The sequence below is a fragment of the Lucilia cuprina genome, chromosome 6 (genome assembly GCF_022045245.1).
Source record: "Lucilia cuprina isolate Lc7/37 chromosome 6, ASM2204524v1, whole genome shotgun sequence".
NCBI classification, from domain to species: domain Eukaryota; kingdom Metazoa; phylum Arthropoda; class Insecta; order Diptera; family Calliphoridae; genus Lucilia; species Lucilia cuprina.
In genome coordinates, this window is record NC_060954.1 from 23,669,896 (window position 1) to 23,682,311 (window position 12,416).

General features: G+C 32.6%; 1 protein-coding gene across 1 annotated transcript in view; it reads right to left on the minus strand.

The window, feature by feature from the left end:
- Nucleotides 1–12,416, minus strand: part of LOC124420586 — a 76,917-nt gene that overhangs the window by 56,611 nt on the left and 7,890 nt on the right. The window lies entirely within an intron of this gene.

The window sequence follows — 12,416 nt, forward strand, 5'->3', positions numbered from 1 at the left end:
GGTCTTCAATATAGAACCCCAGCCCTACTTTATCCCCCAAATTTATCCAAAAATATTCTTATGGATGTTAAAGTTTTTGATACAAAATTTGAGGACTCCAATTCTTTCAGTTTCTAATATATGCGACTTTTAACACTTATTTTAAATGTGGTCGTGGCACGTAGCCCACTTTTAATCTTGAAGTAAAAAGTTGCCTATAGTTCCTTCCAGACATACATACACTGAAAAATATTAAGAAATCAAGTGTGTTGTAATTTTTTAATTAACAAAAAATATATAATTATAAATATATATAAAACAGTAAAAATTTACTGAATACTGAACATTTTTTCAGTAACCAGTAAAGATATACTGAAATTTATTCAGTAACCACTAAAAATTTACTGCCTACTGAAATGTGATATACAGTAAAATTATACTGCAGTGTGCCCATGTATGCTCTGAAGTTTCCAAGTGCATTTACAAATTTTGAACTTTATTGTAAAAGAATCGTAGTGTGTACAGAATAAGCATTTTGGAAAGATATTAACACAAAAATTGCTTGAAAACTTTAAAAGTTATAGCATCAAAAAACTACTTTCTTTTTTACTGTGGTACATTTTAAATTAAGTATTTTCTTCCGAGTTTTATATTCCAGATAATATAAAATTTATATACGAAGTTTTATTAAAATCGAACATTCTTAACCCATAAACTGTGGAATTCAAAGGTCAAATTTTGCAATATTTGGGAATTCTCAGTGTACCATATCGAAACAATATTTATTTGTGGGCGATATTTATCAAAAATTACTGGAGTTTATCGTCTATATTCAGATATTTAAATTAGATTAAAAGAATTCTAAATTAACCCTTTTAGAACTTGGAGACAATTAAACACCAAAGTTCAAAAATTCGAAAAGACAATATCTATTTAAACAATTCCCTATATTATTAGAGGAATAACAGATATAAAACAAAAAATTATATATTAAGTATAAAAAATTAAAATTTAACCCTTTTTGACTATGGAGTTAACTTGATGTAAATATTTTTAAAAGAAATATTTTGTTTTTGAAACTAATAATTTATGTAAACACTTTTTACGGTCGATTTTCAATCAAATATGTGTAAACAAACAAACTTTAAGTAGTTAAAAATGGTTAATTCATACTCTTTGTATGTTACAATAATTTGGTGTTAACTATTAAAAGTCTTACATCATAACAGTTTTCTAGCTATAGATAGACCTATAAAAATATAATTGTAATACAATTGAAGTTCCAATTAATATTTAAGTACTTATCATAAACGAAACATACGTTTATCAAAACTATTGAATAAATTTCGTAGATGTAATGGTAATTCAACAAATTTAAAGGCGAAATCCTAATATTGGTGTTTGTAATCAGATTTTATAAATCCCAACTGAATAAATATTAGCTTTTTTTGACATTGAAAAAATAAATTAAAATTGTTATAAAAAAATAATTCGAAAGAAACGAAAAATTAAGAAATGGATGCAAACGTATTTATCTCAGCAGTTATATGTATATGGCAGCACAATGCACTGCATGAGTAAAGGTCATCCCCTGACACTTTAAAGGAAAAATCGGATTCCCCCACATAATCTGAGGAAATGTGGATCTCCCAAAGAGTTGAAACTGAGAATAAGCCTTAGAATAAACAGAGCTCTCTGTCTTCTAATACACAGTCTATGTCAAGCCCTATTTCGTTCAAATTAGTCCCAGATATTCCAAAGACAACCACGTCGGCGATCTTAAGCTAGAAAGTGGAAAAGAAAAAGAGCAGAGTAAAATAGAATACGTGGTTGTTGGCCCTTTAAAGCAATCGCTTTAACTCTTTCACGTATATGGACAATGGTGTCCCAAGATTTTTTTTACATTTTTCTCAATATCGAACGTTATTTTGAGTTCACAGCTACACTAAATAGTTATTTCCAAAGAAAATTACGTTATTTTTAAGAATTTTATGTCACTAAATGCGTGATCAAAATGTTAAGCTGGCCGTGGTAAAATATAACGTCTTTTACTTGAAAAAAACTGAGGGAACTGTTTTTGTAATTGGTATCGACCAGAGCTAAGGCTTACTTAGCCTCTAAAGCTGTCATATCCAAAATATGGAAGGTACCGATAGGAAGGGCTGTTACAACAAGCCTCGAAAACACTAAAATACCTAAGACAACAGCATCAGTAGCAGTGTTGCCACAACAAAATTTTTTTTCTAACCAAAATTCGAATAAAAAATAACCAAATTAATTAAAAGTAAACAAAATTATTTTTATTTGTTTTATGTTTACATTTGGACATCAAAATAACAAATTCATTTTCTGAAGTGGAACTATGTTATAATTATTATTATGGAGACAGTTATGAGCGTTAAAGTAATTTTCTTTACGAGATCTTATATGAGACGTATGGTCAATTATGGACCAATTCTCATAAAATCTGACAGAGATATTTTAGTTCCATTAAAACTTGATTATGTTGTGTTTTGTTGCTATATTGCAGTACATTATAAGCTTTAAAGTCATTTTCAGAGGAGACTTTTTATGAGGGATAGATTCAATTATGTACCGATCCTCATAAATTTTGACAAATACATTTCCAATAAAACTTTTTATAATGAATTTCATCGCTATATATGCTTTTTTAAGTAATATAGTAATTTTCTGAATAGGGCATAATATGGGGGCTAGGTGAAATCGTTGACCGATATTTCGCATTTTCAATACCAATAAAACTGGGTCAAAAAAAATATTTTGGCAAAATATTTCAGTTTTCTATCTTGTTTCTTTTCGACTCTAACGTGTTTTCAACAATAAATATATGTCTCTTCGCAGATTCGTTAACAAATGCAATTAATATTTATTTTAAAAAAATAACTGAGTTTTTAACGCGTTTTAGCGCAATTTAAAAATACTCCACATATGACTTTTTGGAAAACAATTTTAAATTATAAAATTCTTATCACTTTATGTACAGATTTGGAGATTTCGTTCGAAATTTGGGTTTAAATTATAATACCATGTAGCGGATGTTAGCATAACTTCAGCAATATTTGTAAACGTAATCTATCCAAATTATCCGACAAATTGACCAAAATATAGAATTTTAGACGGAAAAATAAAAACTAGTATACAGCATCATCTAGAAAATGTAAATAAAGAACTAAAAGTCATGGTGAGATAATAGAAGTCAAAGGTCATCATATTTTCATATATCGCGATTATTGTTCGTCGTACGAGTTTAGATGTAATTACAATTTTGTATACAATACAATATAGAAGTTGCAATTATACTTAAAATTTAATTTGGAGGACATAATCTACTAAGTACGTAGACTATTCCCACCAAATTTTTTTCATATAAGTATCGCGAGTTTTTTACTTAAAAATAGAAATATTAAAGGAAGGACGGACGTGTTTGAATAGACCCAAAAAGTGATTTTAAGTTCATGGATGCACCAAAAGGAGAGAGAGGATTCATTATTCACGGTGTTAGATTGACTAGTGTAAATAAAATAATATTACGGTGTTGTTATGATTTTAATCAACTCATTTAATATGTGGAAAACTCATAGGTACTTTTGCTAAATCCTAACCAATTAAGATATCGAAAATACCTTTGTGTATAACCAGTAGATGTATAAATTGCATTAATAAGCAAATTTCGAATAGTAAAAAACATTCCACATATTACCAAAATTCAAAATAGCACGATATGTATATTTACATAATTGATTTAAAACTTGAGATAAAAGAAGTTTTTTTGTAATTTTATTTTTTGAATAAAAGCAAACAGCATTTAGTTCAATTGTTTGCAAAAAATAACCAGAACGAAAAAATTATTCACATGTACACATGCAAAATAAAAATAACCAATTTTGGTTAATAATAACCAAAGTGGCAACACTGATCAGTAGCCACTAGAGTATTTAAACGATTAATCATCGATCGGTTAATCGATCAATTTTTGACGATTAATCGCTCGAATAAATGAAAATTTCCAAATTTCAAATAACGAATAAACCGAATAATTTATATCAATTAACCGATTAAGAAAAACTTGGCATTTAACAATAAAATTAATGTATATCTTATACAAAATTTAATATGTTTATAATAAATTTACTTTCTGTATTAATTTCTTAAAATCTTTTCTATAATGAAGAATATTTATTGCATGATTTTTATAACAATACTTCAGAAACATTGTAATAAGTTGTTCTGATTAACTTGCCTATAGAACGGGTTTATGCAGAAACATTTCAAATTTCTGAAAAGAAATCTTGAAAATAATGATATCGCCTTTACTTTTGCATCCAGTTTAGAGGAACAGTGTTTTGTTCTAAAGTATTTCTAATAATTTCTTCTACAATACATAGTTATACACTAATTCATTGGAACGTATGAATTCTGGAACTCGTTGATAAATCTCAAAAACATAAATTTAATAAATTTAATCTATATATATTTGTTTGTTTGTGGATTTTTTTAAGTCTATAGACAGCTAAACGGCTGGACCGATTTTCTTGAAATTTTTACAGTGTCTTCCTGTATGTCTTGAAGAAACTATAGGCTACCTTTTATTTCAAAATGTTAAGTCAGCGAGGTGCCACGCCCACATACAAAATCAGTACTAAAAGTCGCATATCTCAGAAACTGCAACAGCTAAAGTCCTCAAATTTTGTTGACAAAATGAACAGCCTAGCTACAGTGGCCGTGGCACCTAACTTTCATTAGGGGGAATGGAACCCCCGTATTAATAAAATAGAAAAAATCGTATGTCTGGGAAACTATTATGGCAAAAATCCTCGAATTTTGCACGAAAACTTTGAAATCATTATGAACATTTGGTATAGTGTTTTTTAATTTAAATTGTTTTTAGGGTAGCAAAGCACACTGGTTATAGTTAGTATCATTATATAGAAGAGGATTTCACATAAAAATAAATAATTTCTCATATTTGAAATAGAATTGAAAATTATAATTTTGTTTGTTATAGGAAGACAAATATTGTAGAAAAGAAATACTACTATTAAAAAACAACCACTTGCCTTTTATTCGATTAACCGAATAGCAACACAGTTTAGATGGATGACCACGACTGTGGATCATGAATGCTCTGACGGCTAAAATTAACACAGATACACATAGCTTTAATTCATGAACTTTTCTACCCTGATACAGGGTCACTAGAACTTATATTTTCTACTCTCAACAGGATTATCCCCATCAGATGCAACGGTGCTGAAGCATGATCGTGGCAACATTGCGTCTGTTTACCTGCCTTTCGATTCTTCGACACTACCACCAACGACGGATCTGATGAAACTGGTTAAAGAAACACAAAGGAAAAATAAGAAAATTATAATATGTTGTGATGCCAACTCCCACCATATAGCTTGGGGCAGTACAAATAAAGACTTGATCACATTGAACTAACTACCTTCGTGAATAGAATCAGAGTATTAGGTATAACTATATGTACAGAAGAGCTTATAAAAAATTCAGGATTTTGGACTAGCACTACTTCCGAGGTTGACAAATTCAAACAAAAATCATTGATTAAAGAACTAGTTCCAGAGGGGTTCTGAAGAACGAGTGTCGACTCCATAACGCTTCCTCAGAACCAGTTCCGAAGGTGACAATTTCGAACAAAAATCATTGGTCTCAACGCCGAGTTCAGGCTAAATCATGTGTTTTAGAACTAGTTGTATAACTAATACAATTTTTCCTGGGTGTCTAATAGTATATCAGACACAAAATATGTCGAAAACGTTAAAATGCTAATCCCAGATGGAATGTCTTGGTCAAGCGGAAAACTTGAACAAAAATCATTAGGAATTCGTTTTTACGCGAATGGCTCTAAATTGGGAGATAATGTGGGCCTGGGGTTCTATATTGAAGACTCAGAAACAGAAATATACCACCGTTTACCTGAGCTTCCGAGCAACAATTGGATTAGAATAAATATGACGCCTAGAAGGCAAATAGGGTGATGTCAGGTGATAGAATTAATTCTAAGACCTATTGGATTGTAAGAAAGCTTTAACTGAATACTCCCCAGAGCTAAAGTTTACATCATATGGCCACTCCGATTACACTTGGTAACGAAAGAGCGTATGTAATAGCTATTGAAAAGTGAAAGGCAAAATTTCTATTTAGCATTTTACAAATATTTTATTTTCATAGAAAAATTTTAAACTTAAAAACCTAGTAAAACTAGATTAATTATTTTTATAAAAATAAAGTAACATTTGCTAAAGTATTTATTTACTTTATAATAATTGAAAACTGTTTCTGAAAACAAAAGTTATGTTTTGGTGCAGTCGTAGCTTTGGTCAAAGAATTTCATCAGTCTTGATAGGGAAATATTCCACTTGTTTGGCTTTCTTCTTCTCTCTCAAAGTACGCACATCAATATGCTTCGAACGGGCTCGATAAACATTACTGGATGACAAAGCTATTGTACTTCTGTTGTTATATAAAATAAGATTTGGGTTGTTTGGAATCTCTGGTACGAGTTCATAAAAAGTTCTATTAAAAGACTACTTCTTGGGTTACTGCAGACATTACCATATATTCCGCCTCGGTGGAAGACAAAGCTAATGTCTGTTGTTTTTTACTGCTTTATGAGATGGCACCGGATTGGAGAATAACAGCATAGCCAGTAATTGATTTTCTCTCATCGTCATTGGCCCAATCTGCATCTGAATATGCTGTTAGCTCAAAGCTATTGTACTTCTGTTGTTACATAAAATAGGATTTGGGTTGTTTGGAATCTCTGGCACAAGTTCATAAAAAGTTCTCTTAAAAAGACTACTTCTTGGGTTACTGCAGACATTACCATATATTCCGCCTCGGTTGAAGACAAAACTAATGTCTGTTGTTTTTTACTGCTTTATGAGATGGCACCGGATTGGAAAATAACAGCATAGCCAGTAATTGATTTTCTCTCATCGTCATTGGCCCAATCTGCATCTGAATATGCTGTTAGCTCATTATTACCATCCTGTTTGCAGTAAAGTTAAAAGTGCTTTGTTCCTTTCAAATATCAAAACATTCTTTACACAGAATTGCAGTTATTGTTGATACGACTTAAATAACTTACTGCCTGGCATCTATCTGGAATACACTGTGGAAGGTCCTGTTGAGCTTCTGTTTCATTAATTTATTAATTCTAAGCTATTATTTAATAAAAACATGTCAACATAATTTACCATATATGTATGTTCGTTTTGTATTTTCAATATGATAATGCACACATGGATCAAGTTTACATTTCTTAAATCCAATATTGAGTAAAACTTTATCTAATTTGCTATTAGACTAAACTTGCCTGCTTTAAACCGCATTAAGCCTTGTTAGTTTAAGGAGTGAGTTTGAGTTTGCACATTTTACACCTTCTGGCTGCAGGATAAATATATCTTCACTCAATTGTCCTTGAAAAAATGCAGTTTGCAGCTAAAACCATCAACATTAAAGATGTATAATTAATTAATTAATAATTAATTAATTAATAATTAATTAATTATTTTTAAAAAAGTAAAGTTAAATTTGGTAAAATATTTAAAACAAAAACTACTCCCGAGTGGGCTGGTGCCCATATTATGTGAACCTTACCTTTGGGAGAGTATTCAGTTAAAGCTTTTTAACAATCCAATACGGTCTTAGATTTAGTTCTATCTCCTGACTTCGCCCTTGCCTCCTGCCTGTCGGTAAATATATTAATTGCTGTTGGCGCCATATTTATTCTAATCCAATTTACGCATTCCGTTATTGCTACATATTCTGTGTCTGGTATACGATCATGTACGTTCGATGGTTGTGTATAACCTTCTTATGTGTCCATCGATGACGTATGTTTCAATTTGTGGAATATCTAGCAACGTTTCCAGATTCTTGGTTGAAGTAGTACACATGGCACCACTTATACCCAAGCAGCATGTACGCTGAACTCCCTGTAGTAGTTTGATATTGAACTTTTAGTCTAAAGCAGTCCACTAGATTATTGTAGCATAAGCTAAAATTGGTCTTATTATACTTTTATAAAGCCAATTTTTCATAGTAGGACTAAGACCCCATTTCATGTCCATAGTTGTCCTACATATCGCCAAGCACCGATGTGCCTTGTTGATCCTATCATCTATGTGGTATCTCCATTTAAATTTTCGGTCGAGGATTACACATACATAAGTACTTAACTTTGTCTGTCACTGGTATCTTCTTGCCCAGGAAGCAAGGCTCGGTATACGTAGAAATTTTTGTCTTTCTTGTGAAAAGACAGGTTTCTGTTTTTGCCGGGTTATCATTGAGGCCTCTTGGTTGAGCCCAGCTTAAGGCCATATTCATAGCTTCCTCAGTTATATCGTACATCTCGAAGCTTATCCATCTATTACTTAGCATGTGGTTGATCCAGTTATGGGGCATCAGGTCAACATAAAACTGGTCTAGGGATTGAATAAGAGAATGAGTGTGCATGCTATTGAAGGCACTTTCGATGTCAATGCATACCGCCAGTTCATATAGTTTGCTATTAAAGGATGCACCTATGTAGTAGACAACTTCGTTTAAGGCGATTTTCACCGATCGGGTCATTACATAAGCTTGCTGCTTTAACTTTAGGTCTTTGTCGGGTATACTGCTTTAAACTATAATATCGATTAACCATATCAGATGTAATTACAAATTCTATGTAAGCCTCCCCTTTCTCCAATATAGGTTCATCTATGTTATATGATATACCGCGTGGAGTTTCGTTGTTTCCTCCATATCCTCCAGCCTCCTGCCGGTGTCATAGACCATAGATTCCGGTTGGACATGAGTTTTGGAAAGGACTTTTCATCTTTGTACGTCATTAACGTTGTCCACCTGTTCACAGAAAAGTTTCCAGGAGTCTCGTTTGGCTTTACGACCAACATTCTTGTATTCACCAAGTTTACTACGATACGTATCCCAGTATACTGCGGTCTTTTTACGCCGTGACCGGTTAAATAGTTTGTGAAGAGTCTTGCCATGGTTGCGGATCTCCCCGGTTACCCAGGGTTTCTCTTGGACAGATCTCCGCTCTCCCAGAAAGCAGCTGCCCTCGAACGATTCAACCAGGGCACTTGTGAGCATTTCTTCTTTGGCGTCTGTGTACTTTTTAATTTGACATTGAAAAGTGTCCTGACATAGACTGCTCGTCCGAAACTCTCCAATCCTGAATTTCGTTTATAAGCTCTTCTGAACATATAGTTATATCTAATACTTCTTCTCTGATTCTATTGACAAAGGTAGCCTTATTATCTATGTTCCATGTGATCAAGTCCTTAGTATTAATTAAATCCTTGAGGGCTTTTATAAATAATAAACACCTCTGCGATTGGTGTTTGTACTATCCCAAGCAACATGGTTGGAGTTGGCATCACAACCTATTACAATTTTCTTACTTTTACTTTGTGCCTCTTCGACCAGTTTCATCAGCTCTGACGCTGGTGGTAGTGTCGGAGAATCGAAAGGCAGGTAAACAGAAGCAATGTATCAGCGTAGAAAAGTTGGAAATTTACTTAAACCTTGAAACCAGAAACCTTCTTGCGAATCGTATCTTTCCTGTTAATTTTAGACATAAGAGCGTTGGTAGCCGTCTCACACCGATGGAGGTTTATGTGGATAACCTTAGTCATTGTCATCCATTTAAATTGTCTTCTAGTGAGATGATGATCACCTCCCCGCTTATTGACTACTGACAGTGGGCACTGCGGTGTTCTTATCAAGCTTAGGAAGAGCAGTCGTTTTAATCGACACTTTCCCAATTTTGAACAGCACTGCTGTTCTGTCTTCTAGCGAGTGAGTAATTTCCTGCTGACTTTTAGGATTTGACTCCTCAAAATTACAAGTACTTGCTAGTGATGCTTTGGGTATCATCTTAGGTGTTTTAGTGTCTTTATCGGGTTTTGACAGCATTTTCAATGGGTTCCTCGCCTTTTTTGGAAAGGGCAGCAGCACCTTCTTTTAGCAAGTTAGAGGTACCTTCTTTTAGAATTTCACTCCTTAACGTTATCTGTTATCTTTAGTGTCCTTCGGCACCTTCCCAATTTTTAATATGACAGCTTTAGAGGCGAAGTAAGCCCTATCTTTCTTCTTGGCAAGACTAGCCATCATAGATTTCTGGTCGATACCTTTTACAAATTGAGTTCTCTTAGGTTCTTCTTTCTTGTAAAAGAGTTCCCATTTTTCCACTGACAGCTCATCATTTTGACCATCAAGAATTCCCAGTATACGTTCGTTACACAGTTTACTGCACCATCCTTTTATGTAGACAGTGAACTTTAAGAGCACCGGAAGCTCGTTCTTCCTTGCCAGTCCCAGCTTAACGCTGTCCCAGGGAGGAAGGATACTTTCCACCATGTTCTTTAGGGTGCGAACACATTGGTGAGATACCAACCTCATCACATCACGCCTATGCTGAACTCGCAGCTCACGCTATCTATTGGTCGTTTGCTCTTTGAAGCTGTTGTTGCTTTATTGGAATTTTGCCCGTCGGATTACCGGCAACGTAAACTGCATAGCAGAGATCGTCCCGGGGTCTTCTTCTTGCAAATTTAACGTAAGATGGCGGCTATTTTCCTTTTCAACTGTCTAGTCTCTCTTTCCTCGATTTTCTTGGCTTTTTTTGAGGTACCCGTAACTTCGAGTTCCCATATAAAGTATTTGTCGCGCATTGTTTAGTTTGAATTGGTCCATTATTTCTCCTAGTTCACATAGAAATTACAACCGAAATGGAACCACAACAACTTAAAAAATATACCAAATTTATCCAAAGAAATAAAATATCTTAAGCAATTTTTATATTAATTTAGATTATTTTAACTAAAATTTATTTTTTATTTATTGAAAATGGGTGGTAAATTATTTTGTATTTTCTTATTCAATGTAATTTTCATTCTAACTATCATCATCGAAAATATCATCACTACTTTCTGCTGCGTTCTTCTTATTATTCGAGTCATTTGAAAGAATAAGGATTTCCAATGCTGCTTTTGGTAGAACACTTTTTTCTTTTCATATTTTTTGCTCATACTTGAAACTATAGGATCGGAGCTTAACAAAAGTCTATTAAGTATATCTTCATTTGTCATTAACCCTATTTCAGTTATACCATTTACTTTTTAACATCTGGCAAAAATTATTAAATCTTGATTTAAAATCTCTTATATCAGAAGGTTTAATTCGTTTAATGATTTGCTCTCTTAAAAAGTCAATTTTATCGTTAAAGCGTTTAATATTATTATTACTGTTCATAATGTTGTATAGTTCTCGGCGAGAAAAGAAAATTGTATTAGAATCCGTTCCTAAAACAAGTAAAAACAAGTAAGAGTTCTATATTCGGCTGTGCCGAATCTTATATACCCTTTACCATGATGTGTTAAAAAAACAGTCATTACGAATATTATTACTAAAAATTAAAAAATAACAATTGTAGCCCATTTTATACGATCTAAATTAATCCGGGCTCTACATGTTTAACTTCATATTTCTAGGTTCAATATTATAGAAATTTTAAAAAGTCCCTTTAGAAGAACGAAAAAGTACCAAAAACTTTCCTTTTATAAACTTCTACATAATGTTACTAGGTTCAATATTATAGAAAATTCAAAAAGTACCTTTCGTAGAAAGAAAAAGTACCAAAAAGCCTCTTTTTGCAAGTTCTTATCTTGTCAGGCCCAACATGCTAAATTTCATCCTAGGTTCAATATTATAGAAATTTCAAAAAGTACCTTTTGAAGAACGAAAAAGTACCAAAAGTCCCCTTTTATGTGTTCTGGGCTAATCCGGGCACTACAAACTTAATTTCATGTTTCTATGTTCAATATTGTAGAAAATTAAAAAAGTACCTTTTGTAGAACGAAAAAGTACCAAAAAGTCTCTTTTTGCAAGTTCTTACCTAGTCAAGGCCCAACATGCTAAATTTCATGCTTTTAGGTTGAATATTACAGAAATTTCAAAAAGTACCTTTTGAAGAACGAAAAAGTACCAAAAGTCCCCTTTTATGTTTTCTGGGCTAATCCGGGCTCTACATACTTAATTTCATGTTTCTATGTTCAATATTATAGAAAATTCAAAAAGTACCTTTTGTAGAATGTAAAAGTACCAAAAATCCCCTTTTATGTGTTCTGGGCTAATCCTGGCTCTACATAATTTCATGTTTCTAGGTTCAATATTGTAGAAAATTCAAAATTTCATGCTTTTAGGTTGAATATTATAGAAATTTCAAAAAGTACCTTTTGAAGAACGAAAAAGTACCAAAAGTCCCCTTTTATGCTTTCTGGGCTAATCCGGGCTCTACATACTTAATTTCATGTTTCTATGTTCAATATTATAGAAAATTCAAAAAGTACCTTTTGTAGAATGTAAAAGTACCAAAAAGTCCC